Source organism: Canis lupus, chromosome 26 (genome assembly GCF_003254725.2).
Source record: "Canis lupus dingo isolate Sandy chromosome 26, ASM325472v2, whole genome shotgun sequence".
NCBI classification, from domain to species: domain Eukaryota; kingdom Metazoa; phylum Chordata; class Mammalia; order Carnivora; family Canidae; genus Canis; species Canis lupus.
In genome coordinates this window covers 20945238-20966359 of record NC_064268.1, presented here as the reverse complement: position 1 = coordinate 20966359, position 21122 = coordinate 20945238, and the positions used below count along the sequence as shown (strand labels likewise).

Sequence of the window (21122 nt, the reverse complement as noted above, 5' to 3'; positions counted from 1 at the left end):
AGTCTTAATCCCCTAATCACTTTTATTAATCTCATAACAATCTTTCCAACATCGGTTACATCCTTCTTATCTTGGTTAAGCATTTTGGTGAACTCAGGGCTTCTTGTCACTTAGGGATTTTTTTCCTGCTGCTTAAAGCATCTGCTCTTACATTCTCTCCTCTCTCTCTCTCTCTCTCTCTCCCTCCTTCTCTCCCTCCCTCTCATTCTCTCTCTCCCTCCCTCTCTCCCTCTCTCTGTCTCCTTCGTTTCCTCCCCCCACTTTCTTCTTCCCTCTCTCCAGCTCTGCTGTCAGAATCCAAAAACCCTTGAACTTCAGAGCAAGGAGGAACCTTCAAGACCACTCAGCAGACATTTCTCATTTCGCAGCAGGGAAAGTCAGGGCTCTGAGATGTGAACACCTCCTTCAAGGCCACAGCCCAGGGACAGGAGAGTACATGCCCACGCGTGGAGAACAAGAGACGCTCTTGCAGGTGTAAGCACTTAACCAGCATCATCTTCATTCTGCACAAATGCCTCTTGGGTGGGTTCAGCCACCAGCTCCATTTTAGAGACGAGGAGACTGAGGCAGATCAAAGGAAATCACTGGCCCACGGACATAGTATGTGAGGAACATAGCGGGGATACTGGAGCCCAGGCAGCCAGACTTGGGGGCATGAGTCTCCCACCACAATGCCAGGTAACACTGTGCCCTCCAATCCCTCTGGCAGCTGTGGGCTGGTGCACAAGTGGGGGCATAGCAGGTCCCTTATCAAATGAAATAATGTGTTGAGGGTTTCTGATGGGGTTGTTGCCCCTCTCGCGGGCTGGGAGCTCTGAGCTCCTGGGATGGAGTTCCCACAGGTCAGCAACGGAGCCTGTGACAGTGACCTGTGCCGCTGACCTTCAGCGGGCACAGAGGCCCCAGCCCAGTGTCCTACAGCTACAGCTGGCCTGGCCGCACTCCCCACTCACAGCAGCAGCTGCAGCCATCTCAACCCTCCCTGGGTGTCACCTCCTTCATCTCTCCACTGGAAAGCGGTGTCTGCAAATAGCCATCAGCTCCAGAGAGCTTTCTGGAAATGAAATGCAATGTGGGAAGCCAAGTTGAAAAGCTCATAAAAGGCAGTCACTGGCGCAAGCTGGGCTTTGAATGCACGGGCGTCCAGATGCCCATCTCCCCATCCCCTCGTGTGGCCCCAGAAGAACCTGGGGGTCCCAGACACTCTAGCTGCAAGGCTACCAAAGAGGGATCTCAATGTGTCCCCTGTGTCCGAGCGTCTGTGAGCTGAGAAACACCCCACATCCTCCTCTAAGCCCCCGGGGTGAGAAGAGAGGTTTGCACTTGGAGGGGATGACTCTCAAACTATTCCAAAATCAACAGAGACGTGGGATCTTGAAGCACCATCTTCCCCATCCCTCCTGATGCTGTGTGCCTCTCCCTACCTGATGCGATCACCTCTGTTCCCTCCTGCCTGCCTCCTGCCCCCTTTGTCTGCCTGACAAGTAGCTGATGAGGGTGAAGATGGAGAACCAAGCACCGAATTTAGAAAATAAAAATACGCCGATCGGCTTTATTAATCTCCTGAAATATGCTCCCCAACTAGCACCAAGCTGAAAGAGCCCATGTTTCCCCCTAGAACATCATAAAAAAAAAGTAGAAATGTTTACAAGGATGACTGGGGAAAAGTGCAGTAGATCTTCCTGGTAATGTACAAGGTGATGCAGTAATTGCTATGGAAACTAGTCATTATAATTCAATAAAGTGAGAGGGAAAAAAAAGTTAAGTCCATTGTGTTACCTATGACTCTATAGTCACGTTCTTTACATACATTAGCATAAAATCAAGTCCCACTTTTATTCTCCGGGTTTTCGCCTGCTCTGCCTTCACAAAAGAGTGTATAGGGTTCAGCACAGATGAAGCCCTAAAGAGAAGAAAATTCACTTTGCAAGAAATCTCTCTCTCTCTCTCTCTTTTTTTTCCCTGAGTAAAATATTTAATGTTTCTGCATAATGTGCATGCATGGTTCTGGATGAGACCACAGCTTGTGCATGAGGAGTTTTGCCCAGAAAAACTGATTCAAGGAATCACCTTACCTCCCTGCGGCGCCTGAGGTGTGGTGGAAATGGACGTCTTCTCTCAGGGGAGATGCAACTTGCCAAATAAATAGAAAGCTACACCCACAGTCACATGATCTATTGCACACATGAAGTCTGAGCATCTTGGGGAGACCACTGGAGGGAGCAGGTTCTTGTGGGGCCTTGGGAGATACTGCAAGGGTTGGGGGCACAGCACCCTGCATGGATGCTCTAGCTCGTTTCCCACTAGGTGCATCGTAACCCACTTGGAAAGTTGATCTATAGGCAAGGCATTTGCAGTTCCAGGAGTGGTGGGGGGAACCCCAAACATAAGGCAGGAAGCACTTACTGCTCAGATACCTATTTTTGGCAAAGGGAGATAAAAGGAGTACTTTACAGCATGCTGGGGGCTGCTGAGTATGAAGATAACGATCCTTACCCCTCTTACCAGGAGCTCGCAAACCTTTACATCACTGGGAGTGCAGAGACAGGGGACCAGAGTTAGAAGGATGTGGTCTCCTGGCTAGTTGGTTCAGGTCTCTGAGCCTCTGCGATTGTACAAGCTGTTAAACCATTGTCGCTCAGCATCAAACGCATCCTTCTATTCACCGCCTTCCAGAGCCAGGGCTGGGATTCTGAGCCCTGCTTTTCTGTGGGAGCCGGGCCAGGTCTGGGTTGGCCTCTGCCCATAGTGGGCGCTAGCGGGAGACTTGAGGCAGGCTGCAGAGGGGACATGCTCTGGCCCCTGTTTGCTGGCAGTTTCGGTTGGTGTCTCCATCCCAGCGATGTTCCTCATCCCAGCAGTGACAGGTGGATCCAGTGATCACCTGCCCCGTCCCTCTTCCAAAGCCTGTGCCCAAGCTCCGCGTGGTTCCTCCCCAGAGCTCTGGAGCACAGCAGAATTCAGGTCCCTCCTCCAAGTCTGGTCTTTCTTCTCTCCCACCTTCTCGACTTGCTCTTTCAGCCCAAGGATGCCACTTGCCTCCTGCAATCACTGCCTCTGTGCTTCCCAGTGTGCCACTTTTGCCTATCCAGTTTGTCAACACCAGAGCAAGTGATTCCCTGTATTAAATTCTCTTCGTTAGAGTACCTGGTAGAGAGTTTCCCTTTCTCTCTTTGGGTCCCACTCTTCTAATCCCGCCTCCACTTAGTAGTTAGGATGATCTTTCTGACAACCAGTTTGATTGGAATACTGCCCAGAGGAGGTGAACTCCTAGCCTTTAGGCTGACAAAGCCCCTCTGCTCCCTACAGCAGACATCCTCTGGCAATCACATTTCTCCCCAGCATCAACACCCCCTCAGAACCCTTCCTAACACCATGCTTCAGGACAGTGCTATTCATGGCTCAGAACTGGCAGTTAAAACAGAACCTGTTTTCCAAACTCGCCCTGGATGTGACTTCCATCTCTGAGGTATGATCCATACGAACTACCTATTAATTTCTCTCATGTTTATTGAGTGTTTATTACATGTCAGGCATTCTACCATCTTGCCGTGTAGCATCTTCAAGGAGAAATCCATCCAGTTTATGCTATCTCTCGTAAGGGTAGCTTTAGATCTGTTTTTGTCCCAAAAAGCCCAACTTGCATACTCAGATTCACTCTTACACCTAGAGAAGTTCTTTACCTGAAACTTAGTGAAGTCACCACAAAGAGTTCTTTGAGAATGACTGAATCCTTTCCCTGGAAGGAGAACTCTGCTGATATTCAGCGTAATTACACACAACAAATTCCAAGTGGTACAAAGTAGAATTCTGCTATTGACTTGCTAATTTCGTCCACATTTAGGCATTGATGGAAATCCTCCTCTGGATGTGGCTTAGAGTCACAGGCTCTCTTGGTGCGGGGGCGAGTGTCATCTGGAGTCTTTCTCCAAGTTCTGCATCCAGCAATGTCTGAAGAGATTGTTGATTGTCAAAATTAGGCATGAAGTGGCTATTAGCATCTCATGGTTGGAGACTAGGGATTCGGGTACAGGATGGTCCTCTGTCGCCAAGAATTATCTGACCCCAAAGGTCAATAGTGTCAAGGGTGAGAACTTTTGGTTTTGATTCATGTTTCCTGTGCTGGCTGTGGTGACCTGGCATCAGAAATCACCTTTTTTCACTTGCAAAGAAAAGGTCCCTATTTGTACATGTAATTGCCGAAAAGTTGGCACCAAGTAGTGAGCTCTTTGCAATGACATTGCTGGTGAGATTTGTTCCCTCCGATGCATTGTGCAAAGTGCCCTCCCAGGACCCCAGAATAGCGCCTTTCAATCTCCCTTTGACCCTATCACCTTCTCTGTCTCCAGCCTGGCACTCTATCCCTAGCCAGCTGCTTCTGTGGCCCATCCGAGCTAGGTCTAAAGGCATCGGGAAGAGTCACCTCCAAGTTCAAATAAAACTGAAAACATATCTCCCATTGGCCTGACTCTTGGATACCGTGACATTCCCAGTGCTGTGCTAATGAGCTTCCCCTTTCCAACTGAAGCAGCTCAAACCCTCCCATGCCCCAAATCATTCCAGCCACATTCCTCGCCCTGGGGTCACACCGCCTTGAATCTAATCAGACTTTACATTCATTGTGGGTTCTCACTCATCAAATATGGCTCGACGAAGGGATGTACACAGGGCTTCCAGGGGTCCACTAGACTTGCTCAACAGATACGCAATCCCTGCAGTTTGTCTCTAAACTCCGGGGGTTTAAATGTTGGCTTGGTTCAACATTTGTCGGAGATACAGATTTCCATGTCCCCATTTCCTTAGGAAAATAAAGGAACAGTCACATCGGATTAAATGGTTCAAGGAAAAATCCCAATGCTCCACCCCCCACCTTGTAGCCAGGGCTGTGACCAGACTACCTCATTTGTCTATAAGTATTCAGTTAACTGTCAGCCAACTCCTCTCTGACTTGAGAGAGCTGATAAGTACAGGACCATGGAATCAGGAGCAGTGGGCAGCATGGAGTCATCACATTCTAGCACTCCTCCTTCATAGGACTGCATTTTCCAAGTACGCTAGAGTCATGAGATTTTAGGATCAGAGACTCTGCACTGAAGAGTTTGAATTTGGGAGGCATGGAATACTAGAACCACTTTGGTGGGGGCGCAGAGGGATCTTAGAATTATAAACTGTTTGGATCATAAAATCTCAGAATTTGTAGCTTTGTTTGCAAATTTCATATCCTGCAACCAAAGTTTCTTAGAATTACTAAAATTGAGGAACATGGAAGCTGAAAGCTTTAAGGGGAAACTCAGGGCTCCGAGCTCATTTCCAGGGCTTGAGGCACCTCTGGATTCCCTGGTTGCACTCCTTCGACTAGTAAAATTAATTGTTTCTTCCACATACGGTGCCACCCACAGAGGAGACACTGCCTACGAAGCCACAACAAGGAAACGGCTTTCTGCCTGCAGAGCAGATCCTTGCCACCCCTGGGAGGGGACCAAACACTGGGCATCCACAGGAATTAGGCAGATAATGTAGGTGAGGCAATGGGCAGTTCCAATAAAACAATGGGGAATTAGACTCTGAGCCTTCAGGTCAGGAAGACAAGAGGGAGTGGTAGGGACTGTGGCAGATGGAGGACCTTTGCACGTAGATACAGGAGCCCATCATGACCAGAGCATGCCTGAAATGCTAGAAATCTGTTTTCATGTAGAAATCTTGGGATTTTTTTTTCAGTATGGGCAAGTGATTCAAATTCAAATGCAGTGCAGTCTCACACCGTGTTGCAATACCAATCAAAAATGCTCTGGGAGCCCCTTTTGGCCTGCAGGCCCCCGGTTTGCACTCCCTGTAGTAGGAGGCACCAAAGGAACCAGACAGCGCCTACCTCGTGATGGTTTCGGAGCAAGGATTCAGCACCAGAATGCAAGGTTCAAACTGTTGCTCTGTCACTTTCTGGCTGTCCTACCACGGCCTCTGGGCCAGATTTCCCCAACTGTAAGATGGTAAATTTATAAAAGTACTATTTCATGGGGTCATTTTGAGGTCTAAATGAATTTATGGAATATGCAAAGTCTTTAGGAAGCACACATTAGTTAGCATCTACAAAGAACTGAGGTAAAAGGTACAGGTAGGGAATGGGTAAAACATTAGCCATTCTTCTTCTGTTTTTGCAGATCCTCGTTTTTTAGAAAAAACTTAGGCTCTCCCTGGCAGTCTTGCTGGGAGACGAAGGGCAGGCCGAGGGGCCAGAGTGAGTACCTCCGTTTGCAGATGAAAGAACTGAGACATAGAAGGGTTTTCCACTTGCCCAAGGCCACGCAGCAAACACATGGCAGGACTTGGCTCAGGACCCAGCTCTCTGACTCTGTCTCCCTCTCTTCCCAGACTCTGTCTGCTGTCGGAGCCCACGGCCTGACCTGGCCATGGACGCCACCCCCAACCAGCCAGCCAGCCAGCCAGCAGCTCTGCCACACTGCCAGATGTCCCGCGCCACACTCCAGACGTAAAATGACAATGAGGTGTGTGTGTGTGTGTGTGTGTGTTTCCTAAAGAAAGAGAGAGAGAGAGAGAGAGAGAGAGAGAGAGAAAGGAGCAGGCGGTGGGAGAAGAACTGTTCTCATCACAAATTTCTCTCTGGCCCTCTTCCCAGATTTGAAGTTTCTGGCACAGCCAGCAAGATTCGGGGCAAGAGAGTCAAAGAGGGGTCCTGGGCAGCGGTGGAGTTGTTAAGGCCAGAACTGGCTGGCCTGATTTCTCAGCCAGACCAGGACCCCCACCCCACCCCCAGGACTAGCTGCATAATTGGGAGCCATACGAAAAGGAAATGCATGCAGAATCCTACTGGTGCAAAAATTATTCAGCATTTTGAGAGGGGGCCAATAGAGAGTCAAACCCAGGCATAGTGCCGGCCCTTTGAGCACAGACCCCATATGACTGCAGAGGTCACACATGTGTGAAGCCAACCTTGCACATTCCCCCTTGTCTGAGGGGCCCCCAGTGTCACACAACAGGGTACAAAGAGGGTTAACAGACACCCTCCCCTCTCCCCATGTCCTGGTGAGATAAAACCACCATTGGGAGACCCAGGACAATTTTTATATAGGATTAGAAAACAAAAATCAATATTTAATTATCTGTAAGCTTTTTGTGTCACTGAATCTTTAGCACCCTAACAGGGAGCACAGGCTGCCAAGGCAAAAGTAAGTCATTAAAGACGCCGGATCGCTGGCCATCCCTTTTTAGAGTCGGGCCATAAATAGAGGACATTATCAGTCCTCCCATGCTGGTATTGTTATTTATCTTTACAATCTCTATTTACCTCTATTTATAGCAGATTTCCCCCATATATTATGAGGCCAGGTTAACTTTAACGGACTTCATGAAAAGAGGTACTTAAAACTTTGGAACATGCTTATGTGGACAGATGGCGAGGTTTTCAGAAGCTATGGAGCCCAGAAGGCCGATTTGAAGGGTGTTGATTTTTTTTTTTCTTTCTTTCTCTCTTTTTTTTTTTTTTTTTTTTTTTTTTTTGCTTCTTTTCTTATTGCAGAGACTCTCTCCCATGAAGGCTGTCCAGGGTCCTTCTTTCCCGGCATGGTAGCTACATCCTCAAGTGCAAATGGATGGGAGATAGAGCCAGAAAATCCTGGCTCTGGACCTTCACACCTCACCTGTAAAGGGGCTTTTTCACTTGCCAAGCTGACAGCAAAATCATCTTTCCAGAGGCTGGAAGCCTTTTTCTCCCCAGGACAACTTCACCCGGGTTACTTGATCTTATTTTAGCTTTAGTCAGAGTGGGTTATAATAGTCTGTTCAGTGGCCTGCCTCCACCATCAGACTGCCATCTCCTCTGGGCCGGGACACTCTGGGCCACCTAGGGATTCATGCCCCCATGCACAATGCCCAGTACAGAGTGGATGCACAATAACTGTGAGCCATGATTTTAGAAGGGGAGCAGCACTGGTAGAGACAAAACCAGTATTTGGCTGACCTGGGTTCAGATTTCTCCTGTCAACCTTAGTACCTGGGAAACTTTGGGCAAGTTAATCAGCCTATCCGAGACTCAGTTTACTCATCTGTAATGTGGGACTAAAAATATACCTACTCACAGGTGGATTGGAACAAAGTCAATAAGGCGGGTGGAGGGATGCACAGCCCAGTGTTTGGTACCCAGAAAACACGTGGTCAGAAAACGCACATGAGCTGATTTTCTTTCATTAATCCTAAGGGCCACATAACCTGCTTAAAACTAACATAAGTGAGTGAAAGCAAATGAATGAATGCATGAGTGGATGTCCAGGTGTATGGATGGATGGATGGATAGATGGATGAATGAATGAAAGAAAGAAAACACAGAAAAAGACTTTCTTAGAAGCAGAGCTGGGCCTCATAAGATGTAATCTACGAAAGGATTAGAAGCATTTTTGTTCACTGATTTTAAAAATAGGGCAGTAGGTGTGCTTGGGTGGCTCAGTTGGTTAAACGGATGTCTTGGGCTCAGGTCAGGATCCCAGGGTCCTGGGATGAGCCCAGTCAGGCTCCCTGCTCAGAGGGGAGTCTGCTTCTCCCTCTCCCTCTGCCCCTCCCCCTGCCTGTGCTCTCTTTCTCTCAAATAAATAAAATCTTTTTAAAAAAATTAAAAATAAAAACAAGGCCGCCTAGAAACAAACCTGAGGACTTAGAAAATTTTGCATGCAATAAAGGTAGCACTTCAACTCAGATTATTACACAAAGAGCATTGGGACTATTGTTTAACCATGAGAGAACAAAAATGGAGTTAAAGTGTTGCTTCACAGCCATTCAGCAAAATCAAGTGCCTATGGATTGGAGTTAACAGGATAGCATAAAACTCTATGACCCTCAGATGAAAATGGGGATTAGCAATTTATGATCTCAGGCCGTGAGGATGTTTCTAAGTATAAAAACAAAATAATATGCTATAAAAGAAAACATAAGATTGATTAAACTCCATAAAAATGAAAATATTTACAGGACTAAAAAACAAAAGGCATAAAGTACACTGGGAAAAATTATTCACTCCACCTGCACTAGGTAAAGGGTTAAATGATACACCACATGAAGAGTTCCTGGATATTATTAAGAAAACAAAAAACAAAAGTAAACAGGAAAAAAAATGAAACAAGTCTATGAATGTTGAATTAATCAAAGAAGGCATAGCAATGGCCAAATAAGTACATAGCACAAGCTAAACTTTACTCATGATTCTTTTTTTAAAATGCAATTTTCGAGAACAGATAAGTTTCAAATGGTTAGATCAGCACATTTTTCTTTAATGATAACACACACTGCTCATGAGGATGTTGCAAAATAGGCATTCTTAAACATTGTGGTACAATCCTAATAGATCACAAGAGTAAGTACTTTTTACAGTATGCCTTGAGATTCTGTGGTCATTTATTACACAATAGCTTTGTGTAAGTGTTGAAAGATACACTTTTGACAATCACCCTGTATCAGTTTCCTCTCATTGGGAGTATATACGGGTGACATTTTTTTTTATTAGACAACCCTTAGTAGTTCCCATTAAAAGTTTAAAATATGTCCATCTTTTGACCCAGCATTTTATTTTCAGAAATCTACCTTAGGGCAATACTTACACAGGTGCTTGGAGATCTATTTTCAAGGAGGACCATTACAACATTGTTAACAATAGCATAGAAGAGGTGGGAGAGGGTGATGGGCGAAATAGTTAAAAGGGATTAAGAGATACATGTTTCCAGTTATAAAATAAATAAGTCATAGAATTGGAAGGCATAGCATAAGGAATACAGTCAATAATACTATAATAATGTTGTATGGTGGCGGATGGTGACTATGCTTATTGCAGTGAGCACTGAGTAATGTATAGAATCCTTAAATCAATATGTTGTACACCCAAAACTCACATAATATTATGTGCCAATTATACTTAAAAAGAAAAAGAGAAACAATACATAGAAAAATTTGGAAACAACTTAATTACCTGTCAAGAAGGGAATGGTTAAGTAAACCAAAATGGTTATTTTTGTAAGTAAAATTGTGAAAACTGTGGCATATCTACAATGTCTATGTAATATATCCATGTAATAGAATATTATACAGCCATTAAAAAGAATGAGGCAGTTTGACATGCCCAGACTAGGGGACCATGACCATGTTAAGTTGTTAAGGGAGAAACACAATTTCTAGAGTGCGCTTATATCATGGTCTAACTTATGCAACTCATTGAACTGTGTATATACAAAGACCCCAAAAAGAGAGTAGTTGAAGGGAGTTTTTTCTTTTTACTCCTGGATTTCTGCTTATTTAACTTGTAACTTTTTTTTCACTAGAATTAGCTTCTATGCCCTGTAAGTCTGCCCACTCAATCCAGCCCCCACGAGTCAACACAAGACTGTTTCTAAGTGCATCCCCATCAAACATACTCAAGGACTTGCGGGCCACCAGGGTGACACTCAGAATCTCAATCTAGCCAGTGAGGTCTCCTGTACCCTGGCCCTTACCCTCGCTCCTTCCAAATTCTCATGGCTCACCACATTCCCCTATCATCTCTTGATCCGAATTTTTCCCATACTGTGCCCTCTGCTTGGAATGCCCCTCCCTGCTCTGCCCGTGAAGATTCAGGTAACACATTCCATAAGAAGCCTTGCCTAATGTTCTAGTCTGCGGCAAGTGATTCACTGGACCTTTTTTTTTCTTCAAAAAATTGAGATGAAATTTACGTAGCATAAAATTAACCAGCATAAAATATAGAGTTCAGTGGCATTTTAAACATCTAGATTCCCAAGCCTCAACCTAGTCCCATTGCATTGAAAGCTCTGGTATTATTTTAAATAAAGTTCTCAGATCATTCTTGCATATGCTGAAGTTTAATAACCACTGCCCCTCTACTGCCTTATCCTTCCTTCTGTTAGTGTGTGGCCATTTGTATTCGTGTCTCTTTTTTTTTTTAATTTTTATTTATTTATGATAGTCACAGAGAGAGAGAGGCAGAGACATAGGCAGAGGGAGAAGCAGGGTCCATGCACCGGGAGCCCGACGTGGGATTCGATCCCGGGTCTCCAGGATCGCGCCCTGGGCCAAAGGCAGGCGCCAAACCACTGCGCCACCCAGGGATCCCTGTATTCGTGTCTCTTAATTTATAAGTTGGAGATTGTGAGAATCTGTATACAGAGAGGTAAAGCAGTCGGTATATAGATGTATACACATGTAGGAAATATATGTGTGTGTATGTAATTGTTTTATGATCATGCTGAATAAAGGATAACGAATCCCAATAGGAAGTTTGCAAACTGCAAAGCTCTGTCCATAAGGAGGAGGTGGAAAAAACTCCCCTCCGTCTTACCCCGCTGTCAGAGTGAGCCAGTAGTCAGCAACCCTTGCCTCAGCCTTTGCTGGAACCTGAGCAACGCTCTCAGCTGGGGATTTATTCCTTTCACTTTCTAGCACCGGCTGGTGTTGACTGTTGCCAGGAAGAAACAGTCTTGGGCAACCCTGCTGCCCTGGCCTCAGAAGATCAGAGATACGTTTTAGGCGGGGAGATGTCTGTTTTCCATGCTTTCCAAAATCCCATGCAGGGATGTCGCTGAGCTGAGCCTGAAGGCCCGGGATGTTGGCAGGTCCAGCATGGCTCCCTGGACGGAGTGTGTGGGGACCGTCTCTGATGTTGAGGTTCGGTTTCTGTCTCAGGAGCCCCATCCATCTGGCTGTTCTCCATCCTCAGCCAAGGACCTGCTGCCTTCTGGGAGCCTGCGGGGTGGAAGTAAGAGAAGGAGGGGAGGAGGGTGACAGCTGGGGCTGGGGGCGGGGGGAGGGTGGTAAGGGCCCATCTCCAAAAGCCATTGATTAATTTTGAAATAGGGATGCTTTCATTTCTTTGCAAACTGGAGTACCATGTGGAGAAAATCACAGCATGCATACCATGGGCAGGGAAGACGACGGGGAAGAGTATCAGACTCAGCCAGAACCTGGTTCAAATCCCGACTGTCTCACTTCCTGGCTGTGTTACCTGGAGCAAGTCTCCTGCCCTCTCTGAGCCCTTTCTTTGTCCATAAAATGCACTTCCCAGAATTTCTCTGTGTGCTTTAAATTACATAATATCTGTGAAAGGCTTTGTGCAGTGCTTGGGGAAACAAAACAAAACAAAACACATCCAATCGATACATGCTAATTATCTCCAGGAGCATATCTCTCCTTGAAAGGACGACTTTGTTTTACACGGTTGTAAAGTGCCCAAGCAAGGCAAGGTGGAAGCGGCTCTGAAAGCAGAATCAGAGACCCAGGCTCCATTTTTGGAACTCTTATTTTGCAACCTGGGGTGGGCCCCTTCCATTCCTTTTTCTGCAAAGGCAGGGAAGCATCTAATAGGATTCGAAGGACTCCAGGCCAGAGCCTTTCAGGCATCAGGCCGTTAGATCTTAAAAACCCTCCCGGTATTATTAGCACCTTTCTCAGATGAGTTACACTGAGGATCGGAGAAATGAAGTTTAGTTAGTCCTGTAAAGCAAAGAAATGCCAGGACAAATGGGGTTCCAAGCAGGTGTGTCTGATGCCTCTATCTAAGCTTTTTCTGCCTCCTTCTCTTTAGCTTCCAGTGTAAAGGTAGTGATCATCACCACCACCGACGTATTCCTTGCCCTGTGCCCTGTGCCAGAGGGCAGCCGTAGGGACTTGACTCTGTGCCACTTCTTGATTCCTCACCCAGATGAGGAAGCTGAGGCTCAGCTACCGCATGGAAGTCAAGATTTGAACCCGGGACCAAGTCTGACTCCCCTCCATTTCTCTGCTCTCTCCTTCCCCTCAGCGACTCACACAGGGGTTCAGACATCCTCGAACATACCAGATGCATGAGGGAAGGCAAGAAATAACAGCATCTCTCATCCTTCCTGTGAGCCACAAAGGAGGGAGTGAAAGATGCCTATGGAGGGAAACATGCGGCTTATCACATCTTTGCCGCGGCCCTGACTTTTTTCTTACTTAACCAGCCACCCCTCTTGCCTTCCCCAGTCACCCCAGTTAGTAATGAGACCAGAAGCTTACACCATAAATAAGTTGCACAAATTTCACAGATGCCCCCGGGAAACTAGAGCCGGGGAATGGCTCAGCATATGTCTAAATGGTTAATTGACTTAATTGCTGGGAGTTGGGCGATTAGCTCACTTGATCCACCCCAGTGGCCACAAAATGTCCTTAATAGTGTTCGGTTTATTTGTATGTTAAGCTCCAGTTACTATTACGGGGAACTTTTCAATTGCTGATTACCTCATAAATATATAATCATAGTCGCGGGAGAAAAAGAAGCCTGGCAGGCTCCCGCAAAAGGCTTTTCCAGGAACCGTGAAAGGCGCTGTTCATTCACTCCCTTGGAAGTTGTTTGTTGAGCACCTACTATGTGCCAAGTCTTCTATGAGCCCCTGGAGCTAGAGCTCTGAGGAAACCAAAGTTCCTGCCCGCATGGGGCGTACGTTCTAGCACAGAGAGTAACAAGTGAATACATATATGCACACAATAATTTTAGATGGGGATTGTAAAGAAAATGGAACAGAGTGATGGGATGGCCCGGCATGGGTGGGGAAAGACTTTGCTCAGGTAAGTGCGGTCGGAGAAGGAAGGTCTCACAGGGGACTGGCATTCGGGCTAAGACACGAACAATAAGTAGAAGTTGCTTCTGCCAATACATATGGAAACAGCCCTGGAGGCAGGGACAAGAGCAAAGGCCCTGTGGTGGGAATGAGCCTATCCAGCCTGAGAAAGAGAACAAAGACCAGGGTACCCAGGGTATCCTGTGTGAAGGTGCTGCTGTTTGAGCATGATGGGTGGAGATGGGCCTTACAGGATCATAACAAGAAATCTGGGTTTGGCTTTTTTTTTTTTTCTAAGTGCAACGGAAAATCATTGCATGATTTGACTTGTGGGTTAAAGGATCTGGCTCTTGGGTACAGAGTGGATCATATGGGCTTGTGCGGGGGGTGGGGCAGGACAAGAAGGGAAACTGGGTGGCCAGTGAGGAAGCGTCTTCCACCATCTGGGTGCTACAGGATGACTTGGAAGTGGATGATAGTGAAGTAGGTGGAGAAGCATGGCTATCTGTGGGTACATGTTGGAAGATGATGAGAATATCCGTAGACTCCTAAGTGTGCAGGTGGGATGATCACGGTGCATTTTAGCAAGACAATGAACAGCTGGCGAGGAGCAGTTAAGCAGGAAGATTCATGTTCTTGAAAAGAATCACTGGATCCAGCCAAAGGGATAATGGTAGTGGAGTGCAGGAGGCCAGTGGGGAAGGTACCGCTGAAATCCAGACAAGACCTGAGGGTGGCCTGGGCTGAGGAGACTCATGACATGGCATGTGGTTACCTTTTGGATATTTAACCTAACAAGGGATGAAATGTCAGCTGCAAATCAATTTCGGTCAAACTCATGTTGCACAAGACCCAAAAATATAGGCCTCCGATCTGTCATATCCCAAATTATCACCAGTAGCCCCATCTTAATCCTTCCAAAGTTGGTTGGAAGTAAGGGAGGATGGATCAAAATGAGAATTAGATCAAGCAGAAAATAATCTTCGGTCTGGGTTGAGCTGATAAAAAAAAAATAGGGAGAATTCATAATTACCATATAAAACTGTTTATGTTTGTGATTATATGTTACTGCCACCTCCAGGTCCCGGCGGCAAATGACTTAATTGCTTTAGCCTGGAGCTGGGGCATGGGGAGCAGAAGGGGAGGTTTTTTAGGACGAAGAGAAGAAAGAACAGCTCCTCCCTCTACTGTTCCCCTAGTTGGGTTCTGGGTGTTGCCTTGGCTTCTGCATCAGCTTCTGCCAAACGTGGTAACTCCTGCCTTTGGCCTGGTCAACTTGTCAAAAGCCAGAGGGAAGGGCTGCCACCAGAAACCTTGAAGTTCAATGGCATTAGTCAGCTTTGCAAACTGGTCTGAGAAAGGGGAAGACGGGAAGTAATACGATGCCAATTCAGAGGCACAATAATGGACACATCTGTAGTCTAGATACTCTCTAGATGCGTTATAAGGGTCAGCTGTATAATGGTCCCCATGAGCTGGGGCGCCCTTATAGGACCAAACCTCACCCATTTTCTCATCCACCTATCCCCAGTGCTTCGTGCCTGGCATGGGGAGGAGACACCTGTCCGGGAGTGTGCAAACGACATCCGATGGGCAGGACGCCACTATGGGGTTCCCACCAAGGGCCCCTACAGCCTAACTCTACTGAGGACCCCTAGGAGATAGTGTGGAGCTGAATAAAGAGGGCTAAATTATGTTTATATCAATTTTATTCTGGACGTTTACGATAAATGAAATCACAGGATATGCAGCCTTTTTTTTATGCAGCTTCTTTCACTCAGCATTATGTTTTCAAGGCTCATGCATGTTGTGGCATGTGTCTGTACCCTATTTTTTTATGGCTGAATGATATTCCATGACACAGATATCTTAGATATGCCAACTATTGTTTATCCATTCCTCAGCGGATGGACATTTGAGTTGTTTCCATGTCATGGCTATTGTGCAAAGTGCTTGTTTCACATCCCAGTTGTGTGGTGAGACCTACATTTTCATTTCTGTTGGGTGTAAACCTCAGAGTAGAATGGCCAGACCATGTGGTAACTCTATGTTTGACCTTTTGAGAAATAGCCAGACTGCTTTACAAATGGTGTGCCACTTCCTAGTCCCACCAGCCATATATGAAGGCTCCCTTTTCTTCACGTCATCATCAATACCTGTCTTTTTTGATTAGAGCCATCTTGGCTGTTTTGACTTGGATTTTCCTAATGACTAATAATCCTGAGCATCTTTTCCTGTTCTTACTGGCCATTTGTATAAGTTCTTTGGGAAAACACCTGGTCAAACCCTTTGCTCTCTTGCTAATTGGGTTATTTGTCTTTTTATTATTGAGTGTTAAGCGTTTTTATATCTTCTAGATACAAGTTCTTATCAGACAATTTGCAAATTTCTCCCATTCCGTGGGTTAGCTTTTCACTTTGTTTATTCAGGTTGCATTTCCTTTGGTTTACTGGAGTATAACTGACATATGATTTTCTATTAGTTTCAGGTGCACGACATAATGATTCAATGTTTGTATACATTGTGAAATGATCCCCACAGTAAGCCTGGTTACCTCCATCCTTGTGTTTTTACTTTCTTTATGGTGTCACTTGCAGGCATAAAAATGTCTAGTTTTAATGAAGTCCAATTGTCTATTCCTTTCCTTGTCTCTTGTACTCTTGGTGTCAAGACTAAGAAATGGTGTTAAGTCTTACAAGTAGACTCATGATCCACTGAGACTGAGCTTTGTTCTTTTGCATGTGGATATCCATGTGTCCCTAGCACCATTTGCTGAAAAGACTGTTTTCCGCCATTTAATAGTCTTGGCATCTTTCTCAGAAATCAATGGACCATAGATGTTTATTTCTGGACTCTCGATTCTATTCCATCGATCTACATGTCTATCCTTGTGCTGGTACCATGCTGTCACACCTTTCGTAAGTGGTGTCAAATCCTGCCTCTAAATAATATTTTTCATGCCATGTCTGATCTCCCAGATTAGACCACAAGTGCCCACACACAGTGGTATAGGACATTGTCTTGGCAGTGAGTCATGATTTAACCTCTTTCATACCGTACGACTCTGGGGTCATTTATTTAACCTCTCTGAGCCTTTGTTTCTTTATTTGTAAAAATAAGGACACCACCATCTTCCTTCCTGCCTCCCATCCTTCCTTCTCCTACCTTTGAAGACAGAGGCTGTGCCTCATTTATCACTGTATCAGCACAGTGTCTGACACAGAGTAAACAGTGAGTGTGTGTTCGCTGAATGAATGAGTGGCCCGTCTTGCTGGAGAACTGGGAGGACACAGATTCCAATGTACTCACACCGCTGGTTCTAAATAAACAATGACTTGGTGGCAGCTGAAAGATCAGGTTTCCTGTGCCTGCTCTGTCTTGTATGCAAGGCATTAACCTCTTTCCCTCATCCCCTCTGTCCTGCCTCTCGGCTGAGAGCTGCCTGCCTCCTTCCCTGCAAACCGGGAGCCTTAGATCATGGAGCAGAAGTTCTCAAACCTCCTGGGTTCACGGCACCCTTGGTTTTCCAGAAGTGTTTCACCAAAAGAAATCCTTCATGGCTCTGTTTATTAGGTGCAAACTTCAAAGACAATTATGGTCTAACAACCTGATAGCTGTTTGAAAAAACAGTCAACATAAATTGATAGAAGAATAATATTTTGGGGGCAGCCTGGGTGGCTCAGTGGTTTAGCGCTGCCTTCAGCCCAGGGCATGATCCTGGGGACCCGGGATCGAGTCCCACTTCGGGCTCCCTGCATGGAACCTGCTTCTCCCTCGGCCTATGTCTCTGCCTCTCTCTCTCTCTCTCATGAATAAATAAATAAAATCTTTTTAAAAAGAGAATAATATTTTTATTTCAGTCTTAAATAAGCAGTGACTTATTATCGAAATGTGTCTGCCTGTTGGGTTCTGCACAGCTTCTGAAAACCTCCGAATTGGATTGGGCTCTGTAACCCTCATTTCCCGTTTCACATTGATTTTGGCTCAGATCTTGCTTTTTATCACAGCAACCACCAAAAACCCAGAGTCACTGAGATATGACATCATCAAAAGGAATGTGGTGTGCTCTCATGCTGGAACAGTGAATGACCTCAAGCCAGTGGTTCGTGTGTTTTCCAAGACATGTCAGGTATCACGATGATTACCTTGATGATGAAAAATCGTCACAGCTATTCTTGTGAGTTCCTGTGACTCTCCTGAAGCACCCCAGTGTGCCTCGGTGCACAGTCTGGGCAACTGCAGCCCAAGAAGAAAGAACGCATTAATCAGCTTTTGTGAATTCCCCTGGGATGCCACCTCTGCTATAGTGATCCCCCATGAGACCCTGAGCCAATCACTTCCCATTCTGGGCCTCAGTTTCCTTCCTTCTCTGCAAAACCAGATGCCTGCCAGCTCCGACACCATCATCATGATCATCATCTTCAGTGTAGCCTTTAATAGCGAGGGCTCAGTCTGTGTCAGGCACCCTACCCCTCACAACAGCCCTGGAGGAGTCATCACTGGCAACCCCACTATATAAAGGTTAATTTAGGGGCTCCAGGGGTTTCAGTATTCTGAGCATCACCGGCAGAAAGTGGCATCTTCTGCTTTGGCTCTACTCCTGCCTTGGAAATTCTTCCCTGCCTCTCTGTATGTAGGAAACACTTTAGGAAGAGTAAGCAAGGTGACCCTGCGGCATTGAGGACAAATTGCACATTACATATTGACACTATAGGAGCACAGCCCTGTCCACCGATGACCTGAGTCTGTGTGGCCATTTCCTGTGCCTTCAACTAAAGCCCCAGAAGCCATAGCCTATGTGAAAACTGAAAATCAAATCTGCTCAGAACCAAGCAACTAATAATTGCATACTAGCAGGAAGAAAGGTTCATTTTTTTAAAAGCATGTATTTATTTATTTATTTATTTATTTATTTATTTATTTATTTATGAGAGTACACGAGTGGAGGAAGGGACAGAGGGAAAGAACCTCAAGCAGATTCCCTGCTGAGTGTGGAGCTCAACATGGGGCTCCATCTCATGACCCTGAGATCATGACCTGAGCCAAAAGAAGAGCTGGATGCTTAACTCATGGAGCTACCCAGGTGCCCTAGGGCGGCGGGAGTTCATTTTGGTGTTCATGTACAAAGACTAAACTATTTTGGTTTTCTTTGGCTTGGTTACATTGAAAACCTTCAGCAGGCTTCTTGCTATCTTCAGAACAAAGTGGAAATGACTCCGTTTTACAAGGCCCTCCCTCACCACTTATTTATTATTACAATCTACTCTCCTAGACCCACCTTCCCACTTTTCAAAGAAGCCAGAAAGGACCTGCTTCATTCAGTATAAAATGTTGGTGGGGTACAAACCCTGTGCCAGGCACTGTTCTAGGCATGGGGGATGCGGCAGGAAACAGAAAGGATGCAGTGCCTCCCTTCACAGAGTTTCTGGTCTAAGAGAGAAGAGAGGGTGAGGAATGTGGTGCAGAGAGAGAATGGCTGAGAGGAAAATTTAGCACACAATCGTGCAAATATAGCATTCTACTTTGCTATGGGTGTTATGAAAAAGCACGGCAAGCTGAGACCCAGCCCGACAATGTTCCCATGAGCCCCGTCCCTGCCTTATCATGTGGGACTATATATTTCTTTTAGGCAATTACACATTTGTCTTGATTGTCAATGCCCCGCCCCCAGCACAGGCCTGGCATATAATAGATGTTTAATAAATACATGCAACAAATGAGAAGGTACTCAGTGTGGTGACAACACAAAAGACAAAAAGAAAGTTACAACCCTCCCCCACACACATACACACGTGCAACACACACACACACACACATCTATGAGATAGCGCTTTCCCACATTTATCATGTGCACTGGCATGCTTTGTTTCTCTATTGGAGAACTTTTTCATGCTGCACTTACCATTGTGCTTCCTTTCATTCAGCTTTATATCACTGGCATTCCCCCCTAGAATGTATTTAATCCCGTGTGCCAGTTCCCACCCATCGATAGTGTCTGCCTGGGAGTGCTTTCCTGGAAAAGATGTAAAGAGGAAGATGAGCTGGGATTGATTGATGATGTCTGCCCTGGACAGAGAATGAGATATTTCAGAGTTGGAAATCTGCTTGGGGGGACAAGGTGAAGAGTTGAGCTATCAGAGCCGTGCACAGACACAGCCACTCACTGGGAAGCCGGAACAAGGGATGGAAACCCCTTCTCAGATGGTTTGGCATAAAATTCTGTCACCTTGAGTGGTGACAACATGGCCCAATCAGAGCCTCCCTCTCTTAGGAAGTATGTGTGTCAGATGTACAGTGAGAAATGGTTGCCAGAGCTGCTGTGACATCCCCCATGGGACCATGATTCACTGATTCCATCTCCTTAAAGCATCCAGCTTATTCTAGACATAGAAGAGCTGGGGCCAAGAAGGAAATGATGTTCTCCTGGAAACAGAGCCTGAGGTCAGGATTCCTAGGAAAGGGAAAGGGGAGATGAAAGATGTATGGATTTTATTATCCACAGCGGGTAACTGGAGCTCAAGTCTGCTGGGAAGTGGTGTTACTCACCTTGGAGTTATCAGCCTCAGGTTATAGAGGCCTGGGATATCTCCCCACTAAAAGCTGCTTCTAGAGGCATTAACTCACTGAGTCCTCCAGCCTACCTTCTCTGCTCAGCTGAGCAGGCTTCCAAGGCCAGAACAATTCCCACCAGCAGTAACGAGGGTTCACAGCAAGCAGACATGAGTATAAGAATGGGCAGGATATGGTGAGATGCTAATAGTCTCAGGTCACAGTGACCCTTTTCAATTCCCTGTGAGTCCTTAATATTAACCCCCAGCAGCAAAAACAATTTTTTCTGTAAAAGGCCAGAGGGTAAATACTCTGGGCTTTGCAGGCCATTTGATCTCTGTCACCCCGCTCAGCTCTGCTCTTATAATGGGAAAAAGAGTCATAGATAATATGTGAATGATTTGAGCATGACTGTGTTCTAATAAAATTTTATTTACAAAAGCAAGTGGAGGGCCAGATATAACTCACATAGCTGGACACACCTGATTCTGATTCATAATCCAAGTCTGGATTGATGTTTGTATAATTTAGGCACTAGCTCCAATCAACTATCTGTGACTGCCATGAGTAAGGACTCTTTCTAGAGTCTGAGACTTGTCTCAGGTTCTACACAAAAAAAAGTGGCTGATCAATCACTGATGTCTACCTTGGCCCAAGATAGGAGATAACACCTTTTACATCTACGGCCTCAAGAAACCTTCTCAGCAATCAGAAAGACTTCAAGCAATATGACACAAATAGCCTCTGGCATTATGAATAGGGCTCATTTGGGAAGCCCAGCCTCTTCCCAAACAGATGGCAAACTTCTGGGACTTTCAGATGCTGTGCCTTTGCCGGGACTGCTCCATTCGCCCCCTAGGCTGTGAGTGACTTGGAGATAGAAACTGTGTGCCTTGTTCTTTGTTCCTCTAAACCTAGTGGAGGCTGGCATAATGTTCAATGAATGTCCCTTATATGAATGAATGAATGAATGAATGAATGAATGAATGAATAAACGAGTGAATGGAA

At 45.8% G+C, this 21122-nt stretch overlaps 1 long non-coding RNA gene across 1 annotated transcript in view; it reads left to right on the top strand.

Annotated features, from left to right (window-relative positions):
• The window catches only part of LOC118352351 (uncharacterized), a 70426-nt gene extending 59260 nt beyond the window's left edge, over nucleotides 1-11166 (top strand). Inside the window, exons 2-3 of the long non-coding RNA XR_004809306.2 lie at nucleotides 6370-6503; nucleotides 7535-11166. This is a non-coding gene — a long non-coding RNA (uncharacterized LOC118352351). The remainder of the gene's footprint in view (nucleotides 1-6369; nucleotides 6504-7534) is intronic.
• The last annotated feature ends 9956 nt before the right edge of the window (nucleotides 11167-21122 follow it).